Here is a 16,147-nt window from a genome sequence, read left to right as displayed (position 1 = left end):
TATTAATGTGTGGTTAGGTGGGAGATGATGTTAGGTGTGGTGAATATTGAAGATGGTGGGACTGGGCCGACGTGATACTATTGGCGGTGGTTGCAGTGCTTTTGGTGATGTGGGGGCTGAATTCTGGTGGTGGTAAAAAAAGTTAAGAATATGATGAGGAATGAGTATTTAAAGAGGGTAAAATGGGTGTCCAATATTAATTTATGAGTTTTGATTAATTTACCTCAATTAAGAGCTAATTAAGCTTATTAGGTAGCAATTTAGGAAAAGTTGTAACTTTGAAGGTAGTACTTTGAATAAAAAGTTATAATATGTAGTATTTTGAAAAATACTGATTATACTAGGTAGTAATTTGCAATTTTTCCTAAAGTTTATATTTTGTTAATAAAATCGATAAGTTATGTTTAGCTATACCAAAGCATGTGTTTGAATAAACTAAACTAAGGGTAAATCATCCATCAAAACTTTCGAAATAAGATTTGGTAAAGATTTAGTAAGGGTTCTCACGGTTTCTCATTATTTTGCTAGTTCTCACCGGAACCTGACCCTATATATATATATATATATATATATATATATATATATATATATATATATAGAGAGAGAGAGAGAGAGAGAGAGAGAGAGAGAGAGAGATTTAGGATCGGGTGAGAACGATCATTCGGTGAGAACGCATATCTACCATTAGATTAAACTAATATGAAAGGCTCTGATTAAATCTTAAACAAATCCTACTTAAACGCACGCAAACTACCCTTCGTCCCATCATTTCGTAATTTAACACCTACCACATTTCACCAAGAGCCCGAGTTGTCGGAGATCCAACAAGACTCTCGTCGGAGAATCTCACCAACACCGCTATATGATCGTCGGAGCTCGACCAATCCACCATCGTCGTCCCTCCTTATCATCATACCACAACAACCGTGCCACCAGCGCCGTCACACCGACGATAACAATTTCGACAGGTGGTCGTACTTTCTGTACCGGAATTTATAAATCCCGATATTAATAATTAGGGGGAAAACAAAGAGGAGGTGGCTTCGTGGTGGAAAAGGCAGATGTAATTGTCGTCGAAGCTCCGTCAGCGGGAGTGGCTAAAAATGACAGTGGTTGTTGCTGTCGTCGGAGAATATGGGTTGTAGTGATGGTGTATAGAGGGCATGTGTTGGTCTGATTTTCCGTAGAAAAGTGATTGTGACTATTCCAAGGTGTTTTAAGGTGGGCGATTGGTGATTAATGGTGGTAAATGTGGGCAACTGTGACTGAAATTTGTTGGTTGAAGACATTCACATAGGTAATTGATTAATAATTTGAGGCTATATGAAAATGGGGATTGAGGATTGAGCCAACGAAGAAGAAGGCAGGGGTTTGTGATGTTTGGGTGAAATTTTTGGATTTAGCTGACTTCCTTTTACAAGCTTTATTTCCCCCCTTTAAAAATTAAGATTTGTTTTGTGGATTTTTAATTGGTTTGAATTTTTTATTTGGGTTGACTTTTGTGTATTTGAGTCATGTTATATACGTGTATTCAAATCACGTATTTCTGTATCTAGAATAATAATTTGTGTATATAGGTAGTTCGTATTTTTGTATCTATGTGGGAGAAAATGTACCTAGGATTGAAAAAAGTGTATCTACATCATTATTAAATGAATCTACATTATTATAAAATCTCAGACACACATTATATTATCATAGGTACGCTTTTTATCTAAACTCTAGATACATTTTTTTAACAATGTACATACATTTGTTCTATTTTTTTTAAACTCCTATATACATTAAAATCACAAATTCTTGTTTGTGACGGCACATATCCGTCACTCTTGAGTGACGGATACCATTTTACCTCACAAAGTACCCACTTTTTCTCTCTCTGCAACACTATTCATGTGGTCCCCTTTCTCCACTAACCCATTTTGTTACCATTTTATCTCACAAAATATCCGCCACAAATGGTAACCCGTCACAAGGGAGACCAATTGAAAATCACAAATATACTCCGTGTGTCATATATGCATTTTTTTTTACCAAATTTCAAATACAATTTAAACTATTATAGGGTCGCTTTTCACTTGAATTTTAGATACATTTTATAACGATGCAGATACACTTCATCCAATTCTAGTTACGCTTTTTCTCAATTACGATTAATGTATCTGGTAATATAATTCATGCATATGGTAATAATTTTAATGTTACCAAAAACTAAATAAATCCCGAATTGTATACATAAGATGACATGTTATAGTATGGTACTATACTAGTTCCATTAACAACACACACCATTTCAAAGATAAATGGTTGAATATACAAACACTTTAAAAATACGGCGCCACCGGGTGGCACCCAATTTCGGGGCCACCTTCTCACATGCACCCTTTATTATTGAGTTCCTCGCTTATTTTATGGGATTTATCCATTATTTTGGGGGTCCACATTTATTGCTTGTGAGAGGGTGACGCCGAGATTGAGCGCCACCGGGTGACGCTAACTCATTTTTTCCTAAAAAAAATGACACACACAATGAACAAACAATATGTCAAAGATAAAGTAGAAAATACACTCTTTGAAAAATGAGACATACACAATGAACAAAAGATAGTGTAACAAATACATCCGAGAATATATACACAAGTAATTTGCTGTTGAATAATTAGCATATGACAAGACTTAAATACTAATATCGACTGCTTCTCTTCCCATTTTTCATAAGCATCCACAATCACTATCACCATCATCATAACGAGGCCACCACTACACCAGCAATAAACACCGATCAAACCAGACCATACGGGAACAATTGTTGACTTCTGCACTTCCTTCACATCACCACTTATCAGCCTTCTCGCCACCAATCTCCGGCGTGATGTCGCCGTTATCGAAACCACCATTCTACAATCAGCAGAAAATTATTTTTTCGGACTAAAATCCTTTGGTTATGCCAATATAACGATTGATTTTTTGCGAATTATTGATTTTTCACAATTGAAAACTGATTGATCTAAGAAACAAGAGGTGAGACCGGTGATTTTTGCCAAATGATTTGATAGCGACGGCGATGGAAAATACAAGGTGGAAGGAGGTGGTTGCTGGCCGAAAAGACGCGCCAAAGAGGGTTAGTGCGGTTGTGATGGTGGTGAGGAAGGCGTCAGTTCGGCAATATATTAGGGCAGTGCAGCTGTGCAAGGTGGTTCGTTGTCGGCGGTGTTGTACAGGTTGGTCGGTGACCTCGTCGGTAACATATGGGTCAGATGGTGATGTCACCGGTGTTGGTCGTGGTGGCTACCGGCGATGGCTGACTCTGAATATGTGGTTAGGCAGTTTAGTTTGTTGGGTGGATGAAGATGGGAGGGAGATGTGGGGTGAGTTGCGTGTGATCTCAGTTATTTATCTCGTTCTCACCGAATGTTCGTTCTCACCGGATCTTGACTATATATATATATATATATATATATATATATATATATATATATATATATATATATATATATATATATATATATATATATGTATATAGAATTAGGATCTCATGAGTCCACCCTATATATATCTTAAATATTAAAGTTATAATTTTAAAGAATTGAAGTTACAACAATAAATTAAAGTTACATTTATAAAACACTAAAATTTTCATCGTAAAATTTTAAAATATTAACCATCAATCTTAGAAGATCAATGGCTTAGATTAGGACTTAGGGACTCACCATTTTAGGTGGACTCATTTGAACTTGACTATATATATATATATATATATATATATATATATATATATATATATATATATATATATATATATATATATATATATATATATATATATATATATAGATAGATAGATAGATAGATAGATAGATAGATAGATAGATAGATAGATAGATAGATAGATAGATAGAGAGAGAGAGAGAGGGGGAGAGAGAGAGGGGGAGAGAGAGAGAGAGAGAGAGAGAGAGAGAGAGAGAGAGGAGTTCAAATGCGTCCACCTAAAATGGTGAGTCCATGAGTTCTAATCTTGACCATTGATCTTTTAAGATTGATATTTGAGATTTGAAACTTTTAAACTGTAACTTTAATGTTGTACAAGCGTAACTTTAATTTATAAATGTAACTTTAATTCTTTATGATTGTAACTTTAATATTTAAGGTCATTTTATAAATAAAAATTTAAATTTATGTTATCAAATTTTATTTTAAATATATAAAATTGTTTTTTGAATGAAATTTTAATGTTTTACGAGTAAAACTTTAATGCTAAAAATCGAAACTTTAATTTTTTTCGATAATTTCTATTATAAAAATTTGAATTTATTTAATTTACTTATTTATAAATGTAACTTTAATGTTATACGAGTAAAACTTTAATGCTAAAATTTGAAACTTTAATTTTTTTAGCCAATTTGTAATATAAAAATTTTAATTTATTTAATTTTATTAATTTATAAATATAACTTTAATTTTATACGACTGAAACTTTGATGTTAAAATATGAAACTTTAATTTTTTTAGACATTTTCTAATATAAAAATTTGATTTTAATTAATTTTGCTAATTTATAAATTTTACGTAAATATTGAAATTTTATGAATGTAACTTTAATGTTTTACAATAAAAACTTTAGTCATAATTTTTGAAACTTTATTTTTTTAGGTTTGTAACTTAAGTCCTTGGCGAGTATTATTAGTCCATCGTAACTTTAGTCCATATAAGTGTAACTTTAATGCTTGTGAGTCGGAACTTTAATGCTTGTGAGTCGAACTTTAATGCTTGTGAGTCATTTTATATATAGGTAACCACCCACCACCAACGGCCAACACGACCACCACCTGACCCACCACCAACGTCCACCCCGACCACCAACGTCAACCCCTGACCCACCACCAATGTCCACCCCTGACCCACCACTAACTTCACCACCATGCCAGCCCCACAACCCCCCTGCAACCACCACCACCAACCACGACACCCTGCAGCAAAAAAAAACGAAAGCAGAAGCGGCAGGAACCACGGCTTCACCACCACCATCACCACAAATGACCCACCACAAACAACAACAAACACTCCTTACTCAGATCTGGAAAAAAAAAAAAAAAAAAAAAAAGGAAAGAGGCGTAAAAAAAAAAAACAAAAAAAGAGAAAAAGAAGGAAAAGAGGCGGCAAGGGCGGAGAGGATGCAAGGGCGAGAGGGGACGTGCGTGGTGAAGGCCGAGGAGGCGAGGGCGGCGGTAGTGGTGTCGGGGTGGTGACCGAGGGAAGAAGAAGAGAGGCGAGGAGGAGATAAAGCGGCGGCGTGAGGGAAGGGGCGTCGCGTGTGCGTGTGTGGTACCGGTGTGGACCGGCGCGGCTCGTAAGGGTAAAGGGCGGCGTTTATGGGGTTGGTGAGTGATGAGAGAGGCGAGAGAGGAAAAGGGAGGAAGAGACAGAAGTGAGAGGCAGTGAAATGAATAGATATTAGGTTTTAGTGTGTTTTATATAGGTTCTTTATTTTTAGATTTAATCTTAGCCCTTCATTTTGTTACAATCTAAGGGTTGAGATTAGGACTCATGGGACTCATGTAAATAGGTGGACTCTCTTGATCCCATTTTTATATATAGTCAAGTTCAAATGAGTCCACCTAAAATGGTGAGTCCCTAAGTCCTAATCTAAGCCATTGATCTTTTAAAATTGATGGTTAATATTTTAAAATTTTACGATGAAAATTTTAGTGTTTTATAAATGTAACTTTAATTTATTGTTGTAACTTCAATTCTTTAAAATTATAACTTTAATATTTAAGGTCATTTTATAAATAAAAATATAAATTTATGTTATAAAATTTTATATTAAATATATAAAATTAATTTTTGAGTCTAATTTTAATGTTTTACGAGTGAAACTTTAATGCTTAAAATTGAAACTTTAATTTTTTTAGACAATTTTTAATATAAAAATTTGAATTTATTTAGTTTTACTGATTTATAAATGTAACTTTAATGTTTTACGAGTGAAACTTTAATGCTAAAAATTGAAACTTTAATTTTTTTAGACAATTTCTATTAAAAAAAATTTGAATTTACTTAATTTTACTGATTTATAAATGTAATTTTAATGTTCTATGAGTGAAACTTTAATGGTAAAAATTGAAACTTTAATTTTTTTTAGACAATTTCTAATATAAAAATTTGAATTTATTTAATTTTACTGATTTATAAATGTAACATTAATGTTTTACGAGTGAAATTTTAATGCTAAAAATTGAAACTTTAATTTTATTAGACAATTTCTAATATAAAAATTTGAATTTATTAATTTTACTGATTTATAAATTTTATGTAAATATTGTAATTTTATGAATCTAACTTTAATGTTTTACGATTGTAACTTTAGTCATAATTTTTGAAACTTTAATTTTTTTAGGATTGTAACTTTATACTAATTTGAACTTATGTAAATTAAGTCCTTGGCGAGTATAATTAGTCCATATCAGAGCGTAACTTTTGTCCATATATATGTAACTTTAGTCCATATAAGCGTAACTTTACTCCATATAAGCGTTGTAACTTTAATCCATACCGTCTTTATCGACTCGGGTTTTGCTAACGGCTTTTACGGATACGATGTGACTCGTGCGTGTGTCACGCGCGTGGTACACTTTAACAAAGGCGTTGTGGCCTAGGAGCCTCCCGAGTTCGTATTTTCTGGGTAGGGTTCGTTTTTCAGGGGCCTCGGGTATGAATGAAGGCAGTTGAGGTTTTTTGTTTCCTCACTGTTTGTGTTGAATTTGTAAGGTTATTTCTAAGTCTTTTTGTTATTCTAATGAGTTTATTTTTTTTCTCTTATGGGGTATTTAAAGTGACTTACTCTTTGGAAGAGAGTTTTTCTTTGTATCCTTATATCTTTATGGTTACTTTGTGGTAAATGGAAGTCTTCGGATTTCGTTTACGGTTTTCTTCCGCATCCGCAAGGATGTTATAGGTTGATTTATAATCATCCTAATTTCCTTACCTTATCAAAAAAAAATACCACTGAAACTTTATACTAATAACCACCCACACCTCCTTCAACCGCCTGACACATGACCACGACACCACCACCACCGCCTCTAACCAACACTCCCACGACATAAATCTGTATAAAAAAAATAGATCTGTAAAAAAAAAAAAAAAAAGATAAATCTGACCACCCCGACCAACAACCCCCAAAATAAAAAGTAAAACGACAACCACCCTTCTAACCCATACCCACCCATGGCAACCACCACACCTCTGGCCACCACCAACAACAAACCAAAAAAAAAAGGAAATCTGGAAAAAAAAAAGACAAACACCACCGACACCAAACAGCGCCACTCACCACCACCAAGATCTGACCAAAAAAAAAAAGAAAGGAGAAGGGAGAGAGGGGCGGAACCACCAATACCCACCGCATCTCCAACCACGCACCAGCCGCACACATGACCCACCACCACTAACCAACTTATTTCTCAGATCTGAAAAAGAAAAAAGAAAAGGGAGAAGGGAGAGAGGCGGCAAGATGGAGGCAGAAGAGGAGGTGTCGGGTGGTGACGAAGAGGAGGTGTCGGTTGGTGTCTGATGTGTGAATAGCGGCAGTAGTGGGCTTGTGTGCGTGAGGGGCGGCATTGGTGGCGGCAGTCGGAGTAGGTGGATGAAAATCGGAGGGAGAGAGAGAAGATGAGAGAAAGAGAGAGAAGTGAGAAATAGTGTGTTTGTGAGGTAGTGAATTGTGAGGAGAGTTTAGGGTTTTCTAGTTTTTATATCTCAGTCCTCTATTATTTTGCTCTAATCTTAGCCATCAAATTTTTAGATCTAAAGGCTTAGATTAGAACTCAAGGACTCACCTTAATAAGGAGGACTCATTTGATCTCAATTCTATATATACTCCCTCCATTCAACTCCACTTTACATGTATTCCATTTCCGTCCATTCAACTCCACTTTACAGGTTTCCTTATTTGGCTAAAAAAATGACAATTCTATCCTTATTGAAAATCTTTATTTACAAAAAATGCCACCCAAACCCCACACTAACCCACCATAAAACTCCACCTTTATGTGTTTTTAATATTTTTAACCTCTTCTTTCTCTTTCCCCATGTACTTTTAATACTTTTTTTAATCCGCCTCCTTAATATCCGTAAAAACCAAAGTTAGTTGCAAAGTGGAGTTGAATGGAGGAGTATATATATATATATATATATATATATATATATATATATATATATATATATATATATATATATATATATATATATATATATATATATATATATATATTTATAGAGAGAGAGAGCGCATCCGGTGAGTCCAGCATGAGTCCGTCCTGTAATTATAGGCCATTGAATGATGCGAGATCTAACGCTTTACATTGACCCACGTCGAAGTTAGACTTCCCTACCCAAAACCAAACATGACAAATAATCAGATTTCACCTCTTTCATTCTCTCCCTACCAAAACCCCTAAAATCAACGGAAAAAAATCTCAAAACAATCAACGAAAAAGTTTGCAAAAATCACGAGAAGTGTACAAAGTCCAATCGAAATCGATTAATCACGAATTTGATCATTTCATAGTTACAGCAAAAATAAGAGGTAAAATCAACACTATTTTTATTAGTTTTAGTTCTTATGTCCAATTTTGAAGTTATATTGTGTGATTATACGTGATTATTCTGATATTTGAGATTTAGTTATGTTAATGTTGTTTGATTTAAGTTTGAGTAATTATGTGCTATTTTATTGCTTAATCAAGACGTTTATGTTAATATTCATCATTTTCTGAGTTTTACTCTTTGTTATAACATCATTTTTATGTCACACTCGATTCTGTGTGTACATTATATGATTGATTATCTCATTTTTATTGATCTGTGTTCACACACGATTTTGTGTGCTCTTGATATTACTGCTCGAATTTCTAAATTTATAAAATAAAATTTCTCAAATGATCCAGGTGTGATAGCATAGAAACTAGTACAACTTTGATAACGTATAATGTTCTTTCATAGCCTGAATGGTATTTTTCAAATGAATGAAGTGCTGGTGTTATTCTATAGCATAATGAGTGGTACTTAGTAGACTAACTATTGTTGCTCCAATGACTTGTAGGAGCTATCTCCAACTATTGAATTTTTGGAGATCTTATGAACTCACAATAACACTGTTATACTAACAATACGACACCTTGTGATACAATATTAGCGTAACAATGTTACAATAAAAATGTTAATATAGCGATGTTACAATAACAACGCTACTCTAACTTGCCCCTTGATACAATTTTAAACTAGTAGTTTTACAGTAAAAATATTAGAATAACCGTGTTACACTAACAGTGCTACTCTGAGTCGCCTCGTGATGCAATGTTAAAGTAATGGTGCTATAAAAACATTACATTAATGGTGTTACAAACAAACCTTATGATACAATGTTAAAGTAACAGTCAGTGGCGGATGCAGGATTTGACTAAAGGGGGGCACACCCAAAAAAAAAAATTTGCGGACAACTTTTATACATTACAATTTTTTCATCGTCAATACATAATAATATAATCGTAAAGAAAAAATATATCAACAAACCCTAAACGGCTAAACCAAATACCAACAAGCCCAAGTGCATTATTTTAGAGGGAATATCCATTTTCGGCGGTAGAATTGGGGGTCCTGTGTAAAAAAAATTCGAGAGACTCCTTCAATTTCATATATTATCGTCGTGAAAATAGTAAAAAAAATTAACCAAAGAGTACCATAATCTTTATTTATAAGACAGTGGGAAATTTTACATGGAACTACTTCTAAAAGTGTATAATTCTATAGATATAGAAATATATATGCTTAACAAACAATATTAGTATGCAATTGGTGTGTTGGACAATCATTGAATATACTAGCCTAACGTCCCAGGTTCGAACCCTTGTAGCATCATTTTGAAATTCAATTAATTAAATCTAACTTTGAACATACAAAAGAAATAAGCCAAACCTAACCATAGTGAGATTCGAACACGAGACCATCAGGAAAGTTTATAAGCCTCTTACCACCAAATCAAGAGCATCATCATGCTAAAAATAGGCGCTCTAAATATTTAAACATAAATTTTTAGTTTTTTTTTTCTTTTTTTTTTCCGTCACGTGAGGGCACGTGCCCCCACTTCCCCCCCCACAAATCCGCCGCTGGTAACAGTGTCTCAGTAATAAAACATTACAATAAATGAGAAGCATTCAATATTGCTACTTTTTACGATTGTTGTTGTTGTTGGCTCTTATTGTCACCATGATTATTTTTAGGGACTCCGAGACCACTGGTAGCACTACCACCACCAAGTTATGAAGGTGGCAGCGCAAAATTAGGTGAATGGAAGGGCATAGGAAAGTTTGGGCCATAGAAACTCATGCTGGGCCGGTTCCGACTATCATCACTTGATGGGTTGTCCTCGCCACCGATATCCTGACCACTAGTCCCTTGAAAGTTATGCAAGATAGCATCTGATTTGGCCGGGTTCTGGACATTACTAGCATCACCTCCTTGGTGCTGCGGTTGTTGGTTCTGCAAATGTTTTTGAGAGATTGAAGAGGTACTGGACATGCTAGCAATCTGATTGTTTTGCTGCTTTTTCATGGACTGCAATTAACTTGGACTAGGTTGTGCTTGTTGTTGTGAAGGATGTAGCACTAGGTAGAGCAGAACCCACTGCCTATTGGGAAACAGAATGTCAGTCCGTGCCGTAAAAGTAGAATTTATGCTTGTGAAGACTTATCCTTTGAAGAAGTAGACGAAGGAAGTCGACCGGAGCAGAATAAAAGGTTGTCCTTTAGTATCTTGGGCAGGGTTGACCACATTTGTTCCAGAGAAGAGACCAGTCGATAGGCATGTCTAAATTGTTCGGCTGGCCGCCAATGAACAAAGCTAGAGACGCGGCAGCTATTGCAGACTAGTAAAGGTTCATCTTCATCTATTGGGGGACCAAGATTGACTTGGTAATGTAGGAATGCGTGACACATCTTTGTAGCTTCTTCTCTTAATGACAATATTTCAATAACAATGTTACAGTGACACTTTTATAGTGAGACTGTTACAGTGACACGGTTATAGTAACACTGTTATAGTAACATTGTTACTTTTGGTATTGTAACATTGTTACTATTTTTGATTTTATTATTTAGCGGAGTATAACGTAAGTTTGTGCCTGATTATTGAGTACAAACCTCTCAAAATTTTATGTCCATGCCAGTTTAAAGCATATACTACCTTGATAGCGTTTGTCTACAAGTCACAAAATTTTGAAGAAATTATTTTTTCATGATTTATAATTTTTTTTATATCTAAATTTATGTTGTCGAGATTTTTTTCAAAGAGTAACACGTTACAATAACAATGTTAGAGTAACACTATTACCATAACAATGTTAGAGTAACACTATTACCATAACAATATTACATAAACACTGCAACCGTAACAATATTACTGTAACCAAGTTACAGACATTATAGTAACAATGTTACTATAATGAAAATACAGGAAAAATGTTATAGTAACACTATTAAAACAATGAAGAAAAAAAGTAACAATGTTAAAGTAACACAGTTGTAATAATAACTGGTATAGTAACAATGTTAAATTATCAGTATTACAATAATAAGTGTTTTAATAACAAGACTTAGAGGTTTAGTTCAGAACTCTAAATCAACAATAAATGATCATATAAGATGAAGCTTTACACGATTCCAGTACACAAATTTGCATTATATCCACTTTGGACTGCTCTTACAAGATTTTAACAACTAACTTCACCAACAACATAAATTACGACGAGTTTTTTTTAAAAAAAAATTACCACCCATTATTTGGTATCGTCGAGGATAGAGAAACCTCTTATCTCCTCAGTTCTGATAGCTTACATCACTTATATTGAACCTCTTTCTCCAACGATGTCCTTAGGTCCATGTCCAGATATGAACTACCGGCATCCCACTAATTTCAGCATGCGATTAAGGATCTTCCGAGAAGTCCAACAATGCTATCTCTTAGACGTTGAAGCCAAAGATGCAAAGCTCTTTGAATGTTATCAGCAACTAATCCCAACCTACCTTGGAATATATCGACTTAAGGACATTCATGCAGCTCAACGGAACGAGCCACCTTATGTTTGCATTTCTCCCAATCATCAATTCTCGACCAGCAAGCTCGACCTTCGTGTGTGGCTTCCTTGCATACCGAAAAGGGAAACATTTGGGTTCTCGTCAAATGAGTATCGCAACCTAAGTAATATGCAATATTTGTAACCACGCAAAATCACCAGCCATGTTAAATTGAGACCTGTGAGTCAGATCAAGGACAAAAACAGTCAATGCAAAAATGTTTTGGACATAATGAGAAGAATGTCTTAAGCAAACTTTACCATTACTACCATGTTGCCAAATGAGAGCTACATAGAAAGAAATAAGAATCAATTGCAGTTAATATCAACCAAAATAAACAACTAGTATTACAGTAACACAAATGTACATTATAGTAACATAATGACGAAGTACATTGTTCCTTTAACATAATTAAACCATTGTAACACTGGGATTAATATTATCGTAACACTATTACAGTAACACAAAACACTGATCATTATACAACATACAACGATTCCGTAGCAAGTCATGATGAATTGTAATCTTTTTATTTTATTTTAACAGAAATTGCATGTTACTAAGTCATGCAATTTGCTCATGAACTTCCTATCACTAAAACAAGTGACCACGTCTGCCGAGCTTTGCTCAGAAGGGAAAATATATACAACTATTCCATAGCGAGTTCGTGGAATAATATCTATTATACAACTATCTATTAAAAAAGCATTGTTACAAATTAGAATGTGATTCAAAACAAAAATTCTATCTTGATGTAGCAAAATTTCATTCATCTCACCACAACAATTGCAAAATCATCAAGTTAATGTTAAAGATTAATCTTGAAAAATCAAGATATAACCAAGTCTAGAAGTATCCATAGAAATATCTAATGTATGTGTTATAGAAAATCCTAGAGATGTGTAGAAGTTGTATAAGATCCAACTTAGCCGACATAGTTGGACTATAAATAGACATGCTAGGATCATTTGAGGGGTGTAGTCCATGAGCTCTAAGTCTCTAACAAAGGAGCTTATAGGTCTCACCAACATCGTCTCCCCAAATATCATGTAATATCACACATTCAAAATATAAATAAAATCATCCATGTTGAGAATATCGGGTTCACAATACTTCCGCTGCCAAAATTCCAACATGGTATCAGAGCCCATGGTTATCAAATCTGGGCGATGATATTACGATCCTACCTCCTCCGATCCATCAAAAAAAAATATCACACACAAAAAAAACTTATTTGCTTCCGACTCATCAAACAATACTCTTCCCAACACATAAAAAAAAAGGGCAAAAACGTCCGAGTGAAATTGTTGACGGACATGAGCCGGAACATTTTATTCAAAGCAATAGGGTAGCAAAAACAAAAATGCTAACCCGAAATCCGGGCAGTAAAAAAAAAGGAAAACTGACCCGACAAGGGTAACAAAAAAAAAGGTTACCACGAAATTTGGATAGCAAAAGAGCTAATCCGAGGAGGGTAGCACACGAGGCTAACCCGAAATTAAACCAGGGAGGGTAGCACACGAGGCTAACCCGAAATTAAACCAGGGAGGGTAGCACACGAGGCTAACCCAAAATTAAACAAGGGAGGGTAGCACATGGGGCTAACCCAAAATTAAACAAGGGTGACAAAAAAAAAATGTCAACCCAAAAAAAATCATGGGGCGATACATTGAGACCCCGAAAACAAAGGACATAAACCCGACAAACCCAAACAAAAAAAATAAGGACACCGACCCAACAAGAAAATGGGACAAACGAAAAATTCTCACAAGCAATCAAGCTAAGGGAAGATTACAACATCAGCAAACAAAGGGAAGCCACGGAGGAAGGAGCAGTCAAAATCAACCGGGTGCAAGAACGATGCTACAAAATCGAGACATGAGGAAATTCAAGATCAAGGGGGAGCTACTACAATCAATAATTTTCTGAGTTCAAATAAACAAGATTTTTCAAGATTAAGGGGGAGTGTTAAAGATTAATCTTGAAAAATCAAGATATAACCAAGTCTAGAAGTATCCATAGAAATATCTAATGTATGTGTTATAGAAAATCCTAGAGATGTGTAGAAGTTGTATAAGATCCAACTTAGCCGACATAGTTGGACTATAAATAGACATGCTAGGATCATTTGAGGGGTGTAGTCCATGAGCTCTAAGTCTCTAACAAAGGAGCTTATAGGTCTCACCAACATCGTCTCCCCAAATATCATGTAATATCACACATTCAAAATATAAATAAAATCATCCATGTTGAGAATATCGGGTTCACAATACTTCCGCTGCCAAAATTCCAACAGTTAACAATAGCTGAACTTGAACATCTTACAAATCCTACAATAAACCTATCAACGCATATAAATATGATGAATTTTAATCCTTTTTTTAATTTTAACTTTGACCTAATTTTATACAGATACTCAATCACAGAATAAAAAGTCACCAAAGGTAGCAGTATTCTACATATAATGAACCAAAACAGCTAGTACAAAATAAAATCTACAAAATCGAATCAAAACCTTATACGGAGGAAACATTGAGGTCACAAACTGGATGAATCTTGAAGGTTCAAGAAGTTCATCCGCGATAGAGGAATTCGAGAGAGAACACACGACGTGGTGGTTGAGCATCGAAGACGGTGACGGTGACGCCGAACGCGACGAATGAAAAGTGCACGATTGACATGGCGGAGATCGTAATTTTTAGCTTGTAACATCACCAATCTCCATTGTTGAAGAACTTCATGATAGATAAATACATGTGAATTAGGGTTTATTGTTCTTGATTTTGATTAATTGGGGTTATTGGTTCATATGAGGCTGGTGAAAGAGGAAAAATCAGAAAGAATGAGTAGTATAGAGAGAAAATTAATGTGTTAAATAGAAGATGTTGTCATGGAATCAATACATATGTATGAAGCGAGAAAACTTTTCGAAAATGATATTAGAGTTGACTTTTTTAAATTCCTAACAAGTAGATTTGAAACAAATTTAATAAAATTATGCTAATAAAAGTAGATTTCTTAATATTTTAATAAAGTTATCCTAATATAAGTAGATTAAATTTATTTTAATAAGATTATTCGGGTAGGTGATACTCAAAATACACAATGTAATTAATTATATGGTATATAGCTTGTAACATCACCAATCTCCATTGTTGAAAAACTTCATGATAGATAAATACATGTGAATTAGGGTTTATTGTTCTTGATTTTGATTAATTGGGGTTATTGGTTCATATGAGGCTGGTGAAAGAGGAAAAATCAGAAAGAATGAGTAGTATAGAGAGAAAATTAATGTGTTAAATAGAAGATGTTGTCATGGAATCAATACATATGTATGAAGCATAAACTTTTCGAGCGATATTAGAGAGTTAACTTTTTTAGAATTCCTAACAAGAGTAGATTTCGAAACAAATTTAATAAAATTATCCTAATAAAAGTAGATTTCTTAATATTTTAATAAAGTTATCCTAATATAAGTAGATTAAATTTATTTTAATAAGATTATTCGGGTAGGTGATACTCAAAATACACAATGTAATTAATTATATGGTATATATTAATTATTCATATACTATATCGAGTTAATTAGATTTTACTTCCTTTTGAAATTCACACTTTTAAAATTACTCCCTTTTTATTTTTTTGCTAAAATTACTCACAAGTTGTATTTCTTCCTAAAATTACTTCAAAACTCCAATTTAAGTGACTTATTTCGTCTGTTTTTGAACTTATTCTGTTTGCGCCTTAGCCAATTTATATACTTTGAAGGTATAACTATGTAGAAAAATGGATGGAGAGTTCAAAAACAGAGAAAATAAGTCACTTAAATTGAAGTTTGGAGCAATTTTAGAAAGAAAAAAAAAATGCAACTTAAGGAGTGATTTTAGCAAAAAAAAATCAAAAGGGAGTAATTTTTAAAATGTGGATTTCAAAAGGGAGTAAAATATAATTAATTCTACTATATCTTAAATTTCGTTTGTCATACTAACTGAAAAGTTAACTAAAACCTAAAA

At 34.0% G+C, this 16,147-nt stretch overlaps 2 long non-coding RNA genes across 2 annotated transcripts; one reads left to right on the top strand and one right to left on the bottom strand.

The window, feature by feature from the left end:
- The first annotated feature begins 8,391 nt into the window (after positions 1-8,391).
- Positions 8,392-11,207, top strand: LOC141623412 (uncharacterized). The gene is made up of 3 exons (XR_012533358.1): positions 8,392-8,587; positions 10,281-10,567; positions 10,656-11,207. It is a non-coding gene; the product is annotated as an uncharacterized LOC141623412 (long non-coding RNA).
- A 388-nt stretch (positions 11,208-11,595) lies between these two features.
- LOC141623411 (uncharacterized) lies at positions 11,596-15,029 on the bottom strand. Its single transcript, XR_012533357.1, has 2 exons — positions 14,647-15,029; positions 11,596-12,309 (listed from the first exon to the last, which is right to left on the bottom strand). It is a non-coding gene; the product is annotated as an uncharacterized LOC141623411 (long non-coding RNA).
- Positions 15,030-16,147: the final 1,118 nt, after the last annotated feature.

The sequence above is a fragment of the Silene latifolia genome, chromosome X (assembly GCF_048544455.1).
Source record: "Silene latifolia isolate original U9 population chromosome X, ASM4854445v1, whole genome shotgun sequence".
In the NCBI taxonomy this organism is placed as follows: domain Eukaryota; kingdom Viridiplantae; phylum Streptophyta; class Magnoliopsida; order Caryophyllales; family Caryophyllaceae; genus Silene; species Silene latifolia.
Note: the sequence above shows the minus strand (reverse complement) of the source record. Positions and strands in the feature narration are given on the sequence as shown.